The sequence below is a fragment of the Thrips palmi genome, unplaced genomic scaffold, assembly GCF_012932325.1.
Source record: "Thrips palmi isolate BJ-2018 unplaced genomic scaffold, TpBJ-2018v1 HiC_scaffold_5, whole genome shotgun sequence".
NCBI lineage: Eukaryota > Metazoa > Arthropoda > Insecta > Thysanoptera > Thripidae > Thrips > Thrips palmi.
Window position 1 is genome coordinate 11,538,015 of NW_023144632.1, and position 15,443 is coordinate 11,553,457.

The 15,443-nt window shown below is 62.0% G+C and overlaps 1 protein-coding gene across 1 annotated transcript in view; it reads right to left on the reverse strand.

The window, feature by feature from the left end:
• LOC117651170 overlaps positions 1-15,443 on the reverse strand; it is a 64,254-nt gene that overhangs the window by 44,828 nt on the left and 3,983 nt on the right. The gene's annotated exons all lie outside the window — the stretch shown is intronic.

Genomic DNA, 15,443 nt, shown 5'->3' on the forward strand with positions numbered 1-15,443 from the left:
CGGGGGAGGGGGGATGGGGAGGGGGGGGGGCTGCCGATAGCAAAATAAGACGCTGCACATTTTGGCGGTAATCTTTTGTTTTCAAGAGGGATTTCCAGGAGAGCCGGGAATAATTCTCACCCAGTGAGAGAGAGAGAGAGAGAGAGAGAGAGAGAGAGAGAGAGAGAGAGAGAGAGAGAGAGAGAGAGAGAGAGAGAACAGACAGGCAGAAAGACCGACAGACAGACAGACAGACAGACAGACAGACAGACAGAGAAGAGGGGGAGAGAGAGATAGGAGAAAGGCGGGAGCTGGGGGTGTTTCCTGGACGCATTATCTGAGGGAAGTTGTAGCGGCGTATTAATTCCCCTCCCTCCCCTCTCTCTCTCTCTCTCTCTCCTCTCCCCTCTCTCTCCCCCTCCCCTCTCTCTCCCTCTCACTCTCTCTCTCTCCCTCTCTCTCTCTCTTTCTCTCTCTCTCTCCCTCTCTCTCTCTCTCTTTCTCTCTCTCCCTCTCGCTCTCTCTCTGGGGACGAGATCGAGTCTCGGCAATGATGAACCTCTCCCAGCCCTATCTAGTCGAGCCGCGCGATGTTGCCAAATCACGGCGAATGTATCCTCCACAGCTCGCTCGGCGACGAAGACGACGAAGGCGACGCTGGCGTGCCACGCACTTCCGTACTTCCGCTCGTCTCGAGGGCACGAGCGGCAACGAGGCTACCTTCCGCGGCGGGGCGGAAAGCTTGTGTCCCCTATCCCCGTCCGGATGCCTTGACTTGAAACTTGAAGTAGTGAAGGAAACGCGGGAGTGGAGTTTGTTGGACTCTCCGCCCGAAGGGGCAGCAGCGAGATTGAGTTAAGTGCTATGCGGGTGTTGTTGGCGAAACGAATCCGAGCAGAGGGTGGGGCAGGGGCCGCACACCAGAGGCCGGGTTCAAGTGCCAGACACCAGAAACTCGGGGCGAGAAGCGCACTTTGACTACAGGTTCCAACGTTAGCCTTTGCCAAGGGCAACGAAACTTCCTCTTTTACAGTGCGCGCGCAAATAGATTTTTATGCGATCTGGTTATTTGCTGCAGCTATGAGCCATCATGGGCCACACACTGCACGCAGAGCGCCTGTGGAGTCGAGGGTAGGCAACCCGGCAAGGCTCTGAGTCGGGCGGGCTGGCCTACCCCACAGGCGTCCCGCCAGGCACCCTGCGGTATGGGGCGGGGCGCCCGGTGGTCTGCTGGCCTCCGCCACTGGGCCGTACCGAGCAGAAGTAGCACTGGGTACCGTCCCGTTGCGGTCCCAGTGCCGCCGCAATCCGACCGCGGCCCGCCCGGCCTCGTCCCGATTGCCCCGTGCATAATTCAGGTCCCCGTGGCCGCGGTGCGCGCAGCGCAGCCGCAGATGGCCTGCAGGGCCAGCACGGCCTGCAGGGCCAACACAACAGCCGGGAAACGTCATCTTGCAGGCGAGCTGGGTCCCGCTCCTAACCCAGGGCAGACAATACAGTACAAGTGTCCGCTTACGTGCGCGTGTGTGTGTGTGTGTGTGTGTTGTGTGTGTGTGTGTGTGAGTGAGAGAGAGAGAGAGAGAGAGAGAGAGAGAGAGAGAGAGAGAGAAAGGGGGGGGTCTGTGTAGCCGGTTCTTCCGGTCTACGAACAGATCGCGTCGCTTCGGCGAACACTACGGCTCCGCTCCTACGAACATGCAGCAATGTGACCCAGATCGGGCCAAGGTACTAGCTTCCAGGGCCCGCTCCATGTCGCTCAAGAGGAGTCTGCATGAGCAGAGGGGAAAAGTAAAAATATATAATTGCTCACACCGAGCGGCACACCGCGGTCCGCTTAATGCTGCCTGTGCGGTTCACGGTGGTTTCACTGCCTCTGCGAATCGTTGGCGCGGCGGCGCGGCGGCGGTCGGGCCGGCTCGGCATGACATCCACTCCAATCCGGCGAGCAATCAAAACAATTTCACGTGGCTTTAAGCAGAAAGGACTGGCGGCTCCAGCGGCCTTCCCCTAGCCGCGCCGCCAACTGGATCCACCGCGATCCATCGGGTCTGGCAGAGCACGCGCGCCCGCCATTGAACCGCAAACCTCGCTTGCAGAAAACGAACCCGAGACGGGGCGTGGGTCACAGCTTGCCAGTTTAGTAGGGTAATCCGGGGTAATATTCCGCGGCTCCTATCTTGAGGGTGCAAGCTGCAACCCACGACCCAACGCCACGGCCAAGCACGGCCAAGCACGGCCAAGCGGGGCGACTGCGGCTGGATAGGTGCCCCAAGGCCGTGCCGCGGGGGCCCCAGGTGGCGGGGACTGGAATGGCGGCGAAATTTCAGTCGATCGAGGGTTGGTGTTGCAGTGAACAAACTCCGGCCAACTCTTGCGATTGGCAGCCGGCCCGGGACATTCCCCAGTGCGCACCAACTTCCCGCTCCACCAAGCCTTTTGTACGGCCAGCCTCTTGGGCAGCCCAGCGACGCAGGAAAAGGTGCGGATTTTGTCTGCTGCCGGCGTCCCGGGCCGAGGCAGGCTGAGCGGGCCGAGCAGGGCGAGCAGGGCGAGCAGGCCGAAGTCGCAGCCCGGAACTTTGACGCTTCTGCTCAGGGTAAGCGGCTCTGCGGCTCTCCGCTCGGGTATCGGCCGTCCGATCGCAAAACGTACCCCGCGTGCCCCGCTGCCACGCCGCCCTCAAGCCCGGCAGCTGGTCCAAGCCCTGCCCAGCCCTGCCCAGCCCGGCCTGCTGCCGCTTGTTCCCCAGGGATAATACCCTGCAGCCCTCGCAGCGCAGCCAGCACCGCCAGCACAGCCGCCTCAAATATTAACGCCCCATTCCCGATTGATTCTTGTTTCTGGGCCCTCCCGTACCGAAAAAATAAACCGCGCTGGCTTTCGATGGAGCGAGCCGTCAAAAAGAGGACTTGCTTTCTTTTTGGCCCCACCGCCCTCCCGCCGCTGCTGCCCCATCACGATTCAATTTGTCCGCGCGGGTCGGGCCGTTGTTATCTAGCTGGGGGTGAAGGGTCACTAGGATGGATGGCTTGATTGGAACTGCCCGCTCCTCTTTTTGCGCGATCCGACAACGCGTCGTCGAGCCTGCAGCGTGTTCGTCGACCGAACACCATTTTGGCTTCCCCTTGCAAATTCAACCGTGTGACCGCGATTATTTTCTTTCAGTACTTTTGAAAATTCTTTAAAGCGACTGTTCAACTTAGATTTACAAGGGGATTCGGGTGGTGGCAATGAGGCCCTAAATACGAACAATTGGAGGGTTTTTCCTGCTTTACCATTAATTGGACCGCGGTGCGTTGTTGGGTCGGGATATCGATGGGGCTGGCGGCGGTCAGCGCGGCGCGGCGCGGAACCACCGATATTGCTCTCTCGTCCCCCTCCCCTCCTCTTCCCGGAGAGGAGTCGGATTCCTGCAGCAGGAAATCACGCCGGGGTTACCCACGCCCTGGTGCTGGGTGACGGTGACACCCTCACCCCAGGACGACGCCTGTCTGCCGCCCGATGCCGGTCCGCACGGGAGACTGAGTACCCTCGAGGGCGAAAAGCGGAGAGGCGCAGGTCGAGGGGAGGTCACTACCCTGCCATAAGACTTTTGGTCTTGTCGAACTTTGTTGAGTCGGGGCAAGACTATTATTTGCCTCGTGAGTGGCGAGAAGTCTGACCGTTGGACTTTTACAGCAAAGGCACACCAAACACTAATTATTGTTGGCAAGCGTGGAAACAGGCCCAGGTCGACCAGCAGGGCGAACAGGCCCACAGGGTCAACACAGCAAGGCGCCGCGGGGAGCACGGCCATTACATCTCCCCGCGCGCTCGGCGCCCCACTGGGGGAGGGGGTACGGGGGCCTCGGTGTGGTTACCGAGTCCGGCCACCTATGAGTGAGGCTGAGGGTGCGTGGCTGTGTGTAGGTGTGTGTATGTGTGTGTAGGTGTGTGTAGGTGTGCGTAGGTGTGTGGACGTGCGTGAGATGGGAGGGCAGAGCGAGTTTCCCTGCTCTCTTCGCGAACCTACTCCAACTCGATGGGGCTAAAAGCATACATCGAGGTGGGGACACTACTGAGGGCCATGTGAGGGCCCAGGCAAACTTCCTCCTGAAATGAGAGGATGGGTTGGTTTGGGCCGGTGCCACGCCTCTTTGAATCCGCAGCATCCTCTGAGCGAAGACAGGATCACTCGTGTAAATTGAATGGAATTCTGGAAAGTTGGAATTCTGGACAATTATTCTGATATTGATGGCCTGAGTTCTATATATAGAATGTCAGAATAAGTTTTTCAGCTTTCAGAGGTGCGTGAATTTCAATACGGTTTTAGACAGGTTTCTGACATTCTGACAAGATTTACAAGAGTGTCGATTGAGGCAGCCGGCAGCCGCCCAGTGGTTCATGCGGCGCGATCGGCGAGCTGTGCGCCGTGTTTTCCTTGATTCGGATCGCAAAGCCGTGTGTGCCGAGTGTGAGGGCCGAACGCTTTGATCCTGGCGTAGCTTGGCGTAGCTTGGCGTAGCTTGGCGTAGCTTGGCGTAGCTTGGCGTAGCTTGGCGTAGCTTGGCTGGCCGGAGAGTGCAGCGGACACGCTCCCGGTTCTGATGGACTCGGCGCGCGGCCGTGCAGCGTGAGTGCGTGCGTCAACACGTCACATCCCTCTCGACGACCGGAAACACGGAAACGGGGAAACGCGCGCCGGTTTTCAGTAATGAATTGAGCGGATCATTTGTGCTGATTGATGCTTTCTCTCTGACTTTATAGCCGGGCCAACGCATGCACATACATCATTGTTCGGCTGATTGATGAAGGCCGTGCATGTGTGTGCGTGTGTATGAGAGAGAGAGAGAGAGAGAGAGAGAGAGAGAGTGTGTGTGTGTATGGATGTGTGTCAGGGACAGGATAGTTTATTTGGCGAACTAAGTGTTCATCACCGTCGAAAGATTCCCACTCTCCGAATCCGCCCAGTGCTTGAAGAGCGATGCTCCTGGCGGCTCCCCTTTCCCCATCGGAGTCTCCTTCACTGGTCAATTCCATCCCGTTATTTTGGAGTATCATGCGCTGCTGACCCCGCTGGGCCCCTCGAGTGGTCCTTCAAAGGTCGCCCTCGAGGCCCCCCCCCCCTCCCTTTTTCCCTCTTCTCCTCCTGACACTGAGTGACTTTAAACGAACGTACTTCTTTTTTCGTTTAATTATGTAGTGATTTCTGTTTTTCTTTGACACCTGTTTCGCCGTGTTTTGCGGCCTCTTTTTTACTGAGCGCAGACTGAGCGTCCGTGTACGGAACAAGGCTTTTACTCTCTCCCCGTTCCCCGCCGCCCTCCGCGGGGGCAGGCGGTGGTCCGGTTTCGGTTCACGTCCACCCCCTCGAGGCCCCGACCAGGGCCCCGACAAGGGCCCCCAGGGCGATGCGGGTGGTCATCGTGAAGGTGATGAGGGTCCATCGCCAGGCCAATTACCGGCCGCAGTGCACACGGCGACACGGCGACACGGCGACACGGCGACACGGCGACACGGCGACACGGCGACACGGCGACACGGCGACACGGCGACACGGCGACACGGCGACACGGCGACACGGCGACACGGCGACACGGTGACACGGCGACACGGCGACACGGCGACACGGCGACACGGCGACACGGCGACACGGCGACACGGCGACACGGCGACACGGCGACACGGCGACACGGTGACACGGCGACACGGCGACACGGCCGAGGGCGGCGCGGCCGCTCTAGTGCGCCGTCAGCGGCAAAGTTTGGCCAGTCGTCGCCGACGTCGCGAGCACCGGCTGGAAATAATTGAAGAAAATCTGTGGAGCGGCGCAGCGGCCCGATGGAACGAAGAGCGAAGCACGGCGGGGCACGGCGGAGAGTAATCCGGGACAAGCCCGCCTTGCCTGCAGGCCTCGGCAGGGCCGGGGCTGGGGGCTCCGGTTCACTTCTTAGGACCCAAGTCGAGGAATTTGTGGTCCAGGGGCCGCCAGGGGCTCAGGTCACCCTACTTTGGCGGCAAGACTTGGCCCACGCGGACGAAGGTACTACGGGGAGGGACTTGGGCCGGCACGCCCGGAGGCACCCAGAGGGGCCTTGACCGCCCCGCCCCGCCCCGGCCCGCGCCCTGAGCTCCCTGCCGGCAGCGTAAAGGCCGGTACAGCCTCGTAATTTTCCGACGACTAGTGACGAGGCGGCCGCTATTGATCCAGCGCCGGCATGTACGGCATGCACGACATGCGCGCAGGCGGCCGGCAAGTTTATGAACCGCGAGGGCCGAGCTGCATGCCGATTAAGATCTTATCCCGCCACGCGTTTGCACGGGGGATTTTTTTTCCTTCCCTTTTTGCTGCGTTCCGTTTGCCTAGCGGACACCTCATAAATTATTTGGAGCGCTCTTACCGGGCGGCAGGCCCGGACAGGGTGAGGCGGGGCGAGGCGGGGTGGGGTGGGGCGAGGTGAAGCAGGCGAGTGTCGCGGACTGGATTCTACTTCCCGCACGCGCCGCACGCGATTCACAAGACAGCCAGTTTGATGAGCATGTCGGGCCGCGCGTGCGCGCCCTTGATTAATGGCGCTGCGATCGGCGCGACAGAGCGCAACAGAAAAAGAAGCGTGACGTCATTTAAAGCGTGCTATTTGTCAAGCCGCACCGGCATGGACGCGTCGGACGCGACGGATGCGACGGACGCGACGTATGGGAACGCAGAGGGTGGGCCCCGCTCAGGAAGCGAGCGGTGTGCACGGAACGTTGAATACTTGAAAATGTTTTGAAGAAAAGACAACAGCGGGAGTCCGGCTGGCTCAGCCATCAGAACATGACACGGCAAACGGTTCCTGGTTTTCCCAGGAACTCCCTGGAAATCACGAGAAAACCAGAAACCTTTTTTCCTTGAGCGTAGAATCACGACCCATCCCCCTCTCAGCAAAACAAATTATTTTCCCCCGTTTGTCTTTGTTCGGTCCCCATGGCTTTGTAATAGCCAGCCGAACGAGCCGCGGACGACAAGCTTCTCGGCCTCGACCCGTCCCTCCTACGCACGCAAAGAAAACGAAACCCGACACGACAATGAATGGGCGGGGATGCTTCTCGTATGTCGTCCTGAAATTCCGACAAGGCTCAACCGCCAGCCGCTCAAGCGCGTGCCGTAAGAGAATAAGGGTCTAAAAAGGGAGGCGAGCGCGATCACGCCACGGGACAAGACCCTCTGCCCGACGTCCACCAGCTCGACGTCCCCCCCCCCTCCTCGTTTTCTGCCTGTCAGGTCACGGACGTCACGGCGCGGGGCGCCCTCGCGACGCGCCAAAGTCTATTCAGGGTTTTCGTTTCAACGGCGGCGCGGGTGTCTCGTCCCATCGCGTCCGCCGGGCTCCAGAGCTCAGCGCGACTCCTCCTCCTCCCCCTCCTCCTCCTCCTCCCCCTCCTCCTCCTCCTCCTCCTCCCCCCCACCCTCCCCATCTCCGTCTCTCGATTCCCTCGGGCCGCATCGCGTTGTTGATAGATGATCGTCGATGCCTGCCAGTCAGTTTAGCGGTCCTAAGTGAATTGCATGTGGGCGTTCGGGCGTCCCCCTGGGTCGGGCCTGCCGCGGCCCGGAGTGTCTCTTCGAGTCTTTGGCGGCCGCGTGCAGACCTATCGTGGGCATCGCGGAAGTTTGTGGCGAATGCGGGTGGTAACTTGCTCAAGGCAGTGCTTACTGAATCGCTTTTTCTCGGTCTTATCAAAAACGAGGCCAGCCATTGCAGCATCGCTAATTGATTGAATGTTTTTCTTTTCCAGTGCCCTCGGCCCTCGGCCGTCGCGGTCTGAAAGGCGGTGATGAGGGGTGGCCTTCCGGAAATACGCGGGAATTCGCCGGAAACGCGAATAGATGGGGCGGGGCGGCCGGCAGGGATCCAGGAAAAGAAATTAGGGCGAGAAGCGGAAAGAAAAGGAGCTCTAGACACAGAGACAGCAGACAGCAGACAGAAAGAGGGGGAGGGAGGGAGAAGAGAACGGATTGGGTCGGAGCCGCCACGGCGCGCCACTCCGCCACGTAAGCCACACCACTTCCATCGGACTCGCGGCACGTTGCGGCACGTCGGCATCGCATTAGGCCGACCCCGCAAGCCGCACACAAGCCTAATGAAGTTACACGTTGGTGCGCCTCCGGACCAGGACGGGGAGGGGCGCCGGCAAGACGCGCCGTCGCACACACGCTCGCACACATGCACACATGCACCCTCATACACGTGGAAGAATCTTTAGCAAGTCAGATGCGATGGATTTGCGGCGGGACCGTGGCGGGACCCTCCCCCATAACTCGATTAGCCACCTGCCCACCCCGCCCCGCCCGGCATGTACCCGCCTCACTGGTCCACGGGGGGCGCGGGGCTCGGCGCCGCTGGGGAGCTCGGGGACGGAAATGGAGGCGGCGTTTTGAGGGCTGAAGGGACATCCCCCCGCGAGTCCTAATGAAAGCAGCGCGTCCTTGCGCGCGGCGCGGGCTAGGAGGCCCCGGAGGCCCCGCAGGCCGCGGCCGGCAAAAGGACGGCATTCCGGGCGGGTGCACGCCGCCGCGGGGAAGGAAGCGGTAACGTATCCAGGGGCGGCGAAACGACCAAACAGCCTTCGGGCACTTCGGGTCTCTGTCTTAATTTCTGTCCGGTTTCCGCACTCCAGGCCTCGCTCCGCCCTGCCCCACTTCCTTCGGCAAACTAACCCCCTCCCCTCCCGTCGCCACCTGCGGTCCGGAAGGCGCGCGGCAACACAGACCAAACAACCCACACAGACAGAGAGGCAGAGAGGCGGGCGGCAGGCAGAGGCGGACAGCGAGGCGGGCGCCCGGACAAAAGCCACATGCCTTTGTAATGCCGCAATGATAGTAATAATGCTCAATAATTGGGGCATTATGAGGACCGAACTCGTTGTGCGGGAGACATTGTGCCCCCCCCCCTCCCCCCTGCCCCCTCGCCCCGGCCCGCCCCGCGGACAATGGCGACCAATTCCGGCGACGCCGGTCAGCGGGTCGGCATTCTGTTGCAACACCACAGCCACAGGCCCCGGCTGCAAGCTGGTCCAGGCGGACTACGGGATGACTGCATCCACAATGATGTTAGCCGAGCCTTTCCGTTTGCCCGCCGCTCCAGGCTCGTCGGGCCTCGGACTCCAGGGGACCAGGTTCCAGGGGGCCAGGCTCCAGGGGGCTCTGCTCCAGGCCGGTGGCAGGCAGTGGCCATCAGCGGCAGACAGAGGCAGGCACCGTACGGACAAAACAAGCGGCGGGGTGTGAGCAGTTGGAGTGCTCCGTGTGCTCTCGGCGCCCCGCCTCTCGGCGCCCCGCCATGGCGCGCCAGTGTGTGGGTGCGTCTCTGTTCCTGAGTGCCTCTGTGTCTGTCAGTCCGTCTGTCTGTCTGCCTGTGCGTCAGTCTGTCTGTCAGTCTGCCTGTCAGTTAGTCCGTCCGCCTGTCCGTCTGCCGGTCCGCCCGCCCGTCTGTCAGCGCGGTGCCGTGTCTCTTATTTGCCGGATCACCCTCGCACGCGGCTGCAGGGGGGCCTGGCGGGCGGGCGGTGCCGGCGAGACGATCCGAGCGGCGCTTCTCGGGGGAACGCTCTGCCAATCACCCGGATTGAAGGCACCGGGGACGGAACGGGGCGGAGCGGGGCGAGATCCCCTTTCCTCAAACACGGAGGCGGCTGAAGTCGATCCGGGCCCAGGCCAACAAACGCGCCCCGGTTGCTTTCCTTTTAGCCGCACGGTGTAGTGGCCTCGTCCTGGCGGCCTGGCCGGGCCTGGCCGGGCGCGGCCTTTCTGTGCTGCCGCGCTGCCGCGGTGCTCCACGGACGAGATGAAAACGCAGCGATGCGCGCCGCGCGGCGCCGTGCATTGTGCAGGGTGGTGCTGGTGGCGCGCCGAGGCAGTCGCCTTGTATCGCGCAGACAAACAAACTCCGCGGCAGCCTTCCCTTAGAGCCCCTGCCGCCCCTGCCGCCCCTGCCCGCATCAGGCGGCCCGGCTCAGCGGGGCGGCTCAGGCCCGGCCAGGCGCACCGAATCCAAGAAGACCATATTTGGGGAGCGCCACAGGAACAAAGGGCCTAACGGGATGGGGCCCTCCGATATGAAAAGGGGGGGGGGGATTGGGGGAAGTGGCCCCGCCGCCACCCCGCCCACCAGGCTGCGCGGCCACCACTTTGCCGCGGGGGGCGCGGGGAGGCGTGGGGGCCTCGGGGGCGGCGGCAGAGGACACGGCGTCGGACGCTTTCAGAACTCGACACGACACGCACGGACGGCTGAACGAACTCCGCACCTGGCGGGAACACAGAGTAAGCCCCGGCCCAGAGAAGGTGTCGCTGGAATTGAAATGAGACGTCACATGCCGTCATCCAGTGCGGCTGTCCGCGTGGATGACGAGCAGGGTCAGGCCGTCGAGGCAGGCAGGGCAGGCGGGGGGGGGGGGGGGGGGGGGGGGGGAACAGGGCCGTGGTTGTCGTGGCGCTGCGGCCGTTGGCACGAGATGAATGCGGGGCGGATGCCGTCAGGGCATGCCGCCCAGGCAGGGGGCTGCCGGGTGAGACGGCACCGCGAACAGTTCCCTGGACACGGCCACGCCTCGCTGCGCCGCCCCGGCCACGGCCCCCCAACAACATTCCAAAAATGGCGCGCGGAGGACGGAGGGCGGGCGGACAGGTGGGACAGGTGGGGCGGGCCCGCGGGGTGACCTTCGCCTTCGCCTTCGCCCGCGCCGCCATGGCCGCCTCCGCCGCCCAGCGCGTTGATTAAATTCATCGCTTGGCCGCCTTGATATTCGCCGCTCAAGCGAGCACGGCGGCCTTCTCGGCACACCCGAAGGACTCGGAGAACCACCCTCAAGATCATCGCAAAAGGGCCGAGGAGAACGACCTGCCGAGAAGTTCCACAGCCATGCCTTCCAAAGCTCCTCGAAAGTTGAGAGGAGAGGGTTTTAAGAATCGGGAGTATCCTTTCGTGAGCAAAGAAGGAGAATTTGGGACGGCATGGCGCGCTCTACGTAGTTTGAACCTCGGGAGTCCGAAAGGCATCGACGCAAGAAGCAAGGGGCATGAAAGGAACTTCCAGTCCACGTCGCCCCACTGACTTTGTGACACCATCGTGGCCATCGAGAGCACCGTGCTGCTACAGCCGTCCTAGTACAGTCGTGCTGGTACAGCACAGACGCGGCGCTGGACACAAAATACAACGACCACCTTTTGTCCGGCCAGGGCCGCGCCTGGCCGCGCGCTGGAGCTGCTGGAGCGCGAGTTCAAACGTTCGGTGGGTGCGCCCAGCGGATTCATCCCTCCGAAGCGGCAGCCCCCCCTCCTTTTCCCCTTCCCCGTTCCCGTTCCACACGCGCGGCTCCACGCGCGCAGAGTTTATCTGGTCCGTTTATTTTCCCTTTTTTCCTGCCTGAAAATCGCACACATGCCGGTGGTGCTGGCATTGGCATCGGCTTACGGAACAATTGCTTCACATCGGGGAGAAAATGACGTCCGTTGTGGCGGGCCGCTCGGTCCGATCGCGTTCAGCCCCGGGGAGGTGCCTCTGTGCGGACTGACGTAAAAAGTTGCGTCGGTGCTGGAGTCAATACTAACAGCTGAGTTCCCATCTCGATATACAGGACCGGAGCTACAATATTTTTTCGATGTTGAGCTACAAGAATTACGCTCTGAAATGGAATTTATTATTCTCCGTGTGACATAGCACCAGAGAGTGACACCTGCCGTACTCCCTCACAGAGCCCGGTAACGATTTGACGAAAGCAAGTACAAGAAGTGTCAAGGGAGAAAAAGTCCGGAACTGCAAAGAAAGGGGCTTCGAATACCTCGATCGGATGGAAGGCGGGTGCGCCATCACTCTGAATCGGACACGACTGCCTCTGGAATTGCCTGGAATGGACTGGAATGGCCTGGAACGGCCTGGAATTGCCTGGAATGGCCTGGAATATCCTGAAATGGCGTGGGATGGCCCGGGATGGCACGGACGCCCCCAAAGCGTGAGCCTGAAAGCGTGGGCCGCTGCATTCTTCACCTGTCGCGGGGAATGCGTGCGGAATATGCGTGAGGGCTGGGAGGCGGAAAGGTGATCCGGCAGCCCTCACCCCCCGTGTTTTCCAAGTCAGAAAGGGCGGAGAGGGTGACGAAGACCTGTATGAGCTGGGAGACTCGCCCACTTCACGATCACACATCGCCTCGCCTGTTTGAGCGACTGGACCCACCACTGGGCGAGTCTAACAACGAGAGCGAGAGACGGAGTATTGAACCGCGCCGACGAGACGCGGCAAGTCAAGAGCAGGAGCGCGACGGGCGGCGTGGATCGAAGCCAAAGAGTGCCAAAGAGTGCTCCGGGGCGCCGCCACCGCCAGCACCGCCTTCACCGCCGCCCGAGACCGAATCCATAGGATATGGCGAAAAAATAGAGAATTGCCCCTCCCCCCTTCCCCGGCCCGCTGAGCGGCCTGAAAGGCAGTCAAAAACTTACATTTTGCCCTGAAAGTATAAGGCGAAAAGTGCAAGCCCCCATTAAGGTCTGGATCCGCCACTACGCAGCCGCCAGCCCCGCCAGCAGCGCCTGCGGCACGGCCGACTGGCTGGTTCATTTTCCCCTTTATGTTTGCTTATTTACGTTTCCACCGTTTTACGGGCTGGCGCGGCGGGCGCTGTGGGCGGTGCGCGGCGGCGGTGGCGGCGGCGGTGGCGGTGGCGGCGGTAGAACGCCCGGAGGCGGAGGCGGCGGCGGCGGCAGAGCGCCCGGCGGCGAGGCAACCCGTGCGCGCCGCGCGCAGCGCCGCGCGGCGGCCGGCCTACCCGCCCGTTGACAGGCGCCTCGCCTCGGGCCCGCGCTGTGTTTTACGTTTACGCCGCCGCCTGTCACCGCCTCCCCATCCTCCTCTCCGCTCTCCTCCCCCGCGACCGTGAATCACGTGACGCTGGGCGCGCTGGGCGCTGTTTGGAGGCGAGGGGGGCGGCGCGGAGGCAAGTGTCGTGCAGTGAAGCCTCGCACCCGCTGCGGCTATCGGCGGCTATCGGCGGCTCTGCGCGCTCACTGAGCCATCACTGCCGATCACCCAGACCGATCACCCCCCACCCCCCTTACCCCCAGCCTCCCCGTCACAGAGCGCTTGCTACGCTCGGTAACACTGGGCCTCAATGTTGCAGTCGGGAAAGCGACGGACCGCAGACAGGCAGGCGGATGGAAAGACAGACAGGGAGAAAGAAAAGAGAGAAAGTGGGACGAAAATGAAAAGGACTCGTAAATGCGCGAGCTGGGGCTGCTTCCGTTTCCGGTTGCGCCGCGAGTCACACTGAAGCAGCAGTGGCCCGGGAGGGGGCGGCCTTGATTATATACGTCGCTCAAGATCCATGTTTTATTCTACCTTTTCTTTTTAAGGGTAGTTCGTGTAATGAGGGTGGGGCTGAGTCGAGAGCGCAAGTGAATAACTGCGCGAGTGAGTAACAGCGCGCGGGCAAGGTCGGGCAAAAGCGGGTGAAAGCCTTCATCGCCGCAGCTGCAGCGTGGCCCCACCTCACCCCGCCTCGCCACACGTGGCGAAGGGCCGCGCTAAGGTCGCGCTCCGCGCACAGCAGCTGCTAATTAGCTCCGCGCCGCGCCGCGCCGCGCACGGCCGGGAAAGAGGTCAGGGATTTCGCGCGCAAAAATACAAATGAGGCTTGAACGAGGCTTGAACGAGGCTTTGAAACAATAAAAGGGGCCGACAAATTAGTGAGAAAAAACGGCCACTTCGACACGTCTTCAGCAAAACTGGCTCGACGAACGAACTCCCACCCACGGCAGAGCGGCGGGGCGTCGGCGAGGCGCTCGAACTCGCGAGCAGCTCTCACGCCGCGGAAGGAGCCTTTGGGGAGTTTTCCCGATTGCATTCGGGAGAACCAGTTTCCCCTTTTAGGCGCACGCTACGCGCCACCACACGCGCGCGACTTTAGCTAAGTAAATTAAAGTGGAAATTGCCAAAGTCCCGGCCACCGTGGGGTGGGGCCATCAGGCAGGACGTGGCGCTAGGACGTCCTGTCCCACCTGTCCAGCATGCGTCCGACCAGGCCCGACCAGGCCCGACCAGGCCCGACCAGGCCCGACCAGGCCCAACCAGGCCCGACCAGGCCCGACCAGGCCCAACCTGGTCCCACCCTCATCGACCGGATCCAGCATGCCGTGTACGGAAGGCGTGGCGCCAGACAGAGGTCGCCGTGAATTTTGCAGTGAGCCCGTTGGCGGGCAGGGCCGAGGTTCGATCTACGGCGAGTGCGTGTGCGTGCGTCGGCCTGGCCCGCGGCCTGGCCGCCAGTCGTGGGAATCACTGGCGCGATGCGTGAGTCATCGCTACGGCCCGCGAGGCGCCTCGCCTCGCACCCTTGCCACGCACGGCCACGCACGGCACGCAGGCGGATGGCCCAGCCATGGCCCAGCGGCCCGGCATCGTCTCGCCCCCCGCAGCCCGCCTCTCCCCACCCCACCCCTCCCCCACCCCTCCCGCACATTTCCGGAATGATGCCGTCCATGCGTGCGCGAGAGTGGGCCCAGATAATGTGCGGCCCCGGCCCCCCGGGCCGCAGGGAGGCACGGCCTCCGCTCGATACGGCGGCCAGGACGCGCCAGAAACGCGGCGTGATCCAGAAACGCGGCGTGATCCAGAAACGCCAAGAGGCACCCACCGACTGCCGGGCCTGCCGGGACTGCCGGGAAGCGGGGTGAAATTCGAGTGATGGATAGAAAACCACCACCGAGTTAGCGCGTGTATTGTATTTCAAAGTTTAAACATGGCCGCGAACCTAATTCGCGTTTTTCTTTGGCTGATTTTCCAATTGGAACGGCCAAATAAATGGCATGCTCCCTTTCGTTCATGTTTCCCTCCTAGAAGGAAGATCATCCCTTTTCTTGGTGGACGAACGCGTCCAGCTGCAGCTCGCGACCCCGCGGCCAATCTGCCGGCCAGCCCGTCCGGCCTCATCAGTCGGATAAGATAATCCCGCGCCGCCTCACTGTGCGGCCACTGTGCGGTGGCACATGGAAAACCAAAGGGTAACCACTTCGATATAATCAGTGTGCGCCTTTTTGGTAATCAGTGAAATGATCAACAACATAATCTGACGCAATCACAATCATAATTTTGAGGATTCAATCGCATTTTTTCTTTATCTTTGTGAGGCGACGGCTCCCAAACTAGCTTCGGGTTCCCAGAGTTCAGGCGCACTCGCAGCAGCCCACTTGAAGATTTGGATTTGGAGACAGTCTGCTGTCTGCACCGATGCTCTACATGCCCGGACATAGTGCCTGCGATCTCTTTGCGTTTTCCTGGCGGCGGGAAAAGGCGAATGATCCCGCGCGACCAAGCCGCCACGCCGCCACGCCGCGGGGCCTGGCCGGCCGGCGCTCCGGGCGCAGCGCCCCGAGAACCTGTGTCCACCCACGCCGCGCCGCCGCGTTAGCCTTGTTTGCCCCCCACATATACGCGGCAACTCGCTTGCTAAACTC